Raw genomic sequence first — 2,411 nt, 5'->3', positions numbered from 1 at the left:
TCAGATCTTTTAAAAATTTACAAATCTATAAAATAATGCCAGTCTTCTCACTAATTTGTAGGGGTAAATTGAGGAAAATCTGGTAATTTTTCATTAAAATGTGTTATTTATTTTTAATATTGAGTTTATAATAAATAATTGTGTTCATTATTATGATAAATACAATAATGAATAAATATTATTCTTAAAATGTCTCCATTTTAATTTCTGATACAGTAAATATCACTAGATGTAACCTATATAAACAAAATCCCTTTGGGGTCCTTAATAATCTCAAAGGATATAAGAGTCCTGACACCAATAACTCAGAGAACTGCTGCTTTGGAGTATTCAATGATTTTTTTTTCTGTTCATTGCATTTTTCACTCTTTTTGTCCTGAAGTATCTTATGAAAGTAGTTTTCTGCCATCCTGAGGATTGGCGAGTTCATCCACAGCTTTCTTCCATGCTGTCATCGATTGTTCCTCACCCTTCTAATAGAACTTGGGATGGAGTGGCTTCTGACTCATCTGTTGATGACTGAGCATCCTTGTGATGCTCATCCTGGTCATTTAGATTTCTCTTTCCTCCATTTTTTTTACTAAGTCTATCTTAACCTCAAGAAGGAACCTTAAAGTTTTTTTTTTTATTTTTTGCCTCCAGGCTCAGCATTTCTCATCTTTGTTCTCAAGTCTGACCCCCTTCAAAAAGATCTCCAGTGCTTCACAATCTCCCTTAATATTCCTGAGCTCAGGAACTTTACTTTTTAAATATCTAGGGCAGAATAAGTTACGCCAAGCTCTTTCTCCCTACGTTTAAAAGTTGACTTTATCTACAAAAAAAAAAAAGCCTATATCACCATCTCTCAGGGCACAGGGAGCAGGGAGCATCACCAACAGCTGGACCAGGACTCAGACCTTCACGTGGGGCCCTCAGCCCACACAGCATTTCCAGGATGGCCAGGGGTGAAGCTCTGCAGCCATCACCAAGTCCCCTATGGCACCAGTGGTTACCAGAACATGCTCAGGTTGTCAGGGGCCTACTAGCCCCAATGGACTACAGGTGCCCCTTAGAATACTACACTCAGAACATAAGCCAACATGTGTAGGGAGGCCTTGTCTGATCAACCTTCAGCAGGGCCAGTAGCACCACATTTTCTCGGGTGGGTAGCATTGGGGTCTTGGCCTGGGCTATGCAGCCACAATGGATCCAAGTTCAAAATATGGCAACTCAGAAAGATATCACCAGGTGACTGAAGTCAATCAAAAACATCCAGAAAATTACCAAGTCTATGAAAATGGGAACAGCAGCAAAATATGCCCAACCTAAGAGGGAGCTGAAACCAGCTCAAGTATATGGAACAGAATCATTGGTTCTGTATGAAAAGGCTGGTGTTAAGTTGCCTGAAGACAAGAACACCTTATCAGAGTGTCCTCAGATAGAGAGAGGGCTTTGTGGTGCTAACCATTCCTTGGTTGCTAAGCAGATGAAAAGTGAGGTGACTAGGCTCACAGCAGCCAGTTAATAATCTTAACTTCTTACTTAAGATTTTTGGAATGGGTAATAAAAATCAGGGGTATACTTCATAGGACTCATTCTGACCAGCTTTTGGTGACGTTCAAAGAAGTGGGGGGAGAAAACCCCACTTTTGGAGATGTATTCAGTCATTTCCCTGGAATTACTAAATTCTGGATATGAATTTGATGAAGGATCTATTGTCTTTAATTGATTCAGGTCTGTCTTGTTCTACAAGACAGAAGAAAAGCCTGTCTTTCCTCTGAATACCATTGCAAGTGCTGAGAGCATGAGTATCTGTGATGACATCGACGCTGACGTGCTGCAGCATTACCAGGAATACAATCTGGCCAATATCCTCTCCTATTCTCCGAAGGAATCCGCCACGAGTGAGCCAAGTGCAAGGATGACAGCCATGCACAATGCAAGCAAGAATGCCTCTGAGATGATCGACAAATTGACTTTGACCTCCAACCGCACCTACCCAGCTGTCAGCACAAAGGAGTTGATTGAAATCATCTCCGGTGCTGCAGCTCTGGATTAATGAAAATCAGGTTTCATCCACAAACAAGAGGTAAAGAAGGAAAATTCAGCCAGCTGATTTTGTTTTTAGCCTACTGCCATCCTGGTCAGAAGAAATTATTGGTCCATTGTTTAATTAATAAAGGCAGCAAGACATTTGTAAATGATCCTACAGTAAACAACTTAAAAGTAGAAATATAAGGCCAGTGCCTCGCAGCAAGAACAGACCAGCAGTGGGAGGGAGACAGGGAGGTTACGGGAACAAAATGACAGAACAGAGCTTTTCCGCACCAATAAAACATGGTCACTGGCAGAAATGGTAGCCTCTTCACGGCGGAGGGGACAAGCCCCTCCTGTCAGCTGGGAGGGCTGAGTGTGCACATCTTTCCACGTGT

General features: G+C 41.6%; 1 pseudogene; it reads left to right on the top strand.

Annotated features, from left to right (window-relative positions):
- Positions 1-1,138: 1,138 nt before the first annotated feature.
- On the top strand, positions 1,139-2,038 carry LOC123830801 (annotated as a pseudogene).
- Positions 2,039-2,411: the final 373 nt, after the last annotated feature.

The sequence above is a fragment of the Phyllostomus hastatus genome, unplaced genomic scaffold (assembly GCF_019186645.2).
Source record: "Phyllostomus hastatus isolate PE091 unplaced genomic scaffold, TTU_PhHast_1.1 phas_scaffold_129, whole genome shotgun sequence".
In the NCBI taxonomy this organism is placed as follows: domain Eukaryota; kingdom Metazoa; phylum Chordata; class Mammalia; order Chiroptera; family Phyllostomidae; genus Phyllostomus; species Phyllostomus hastatus.
This window is presented reverse-complemented; position numbering and strand designations above follow the sequence as displayed.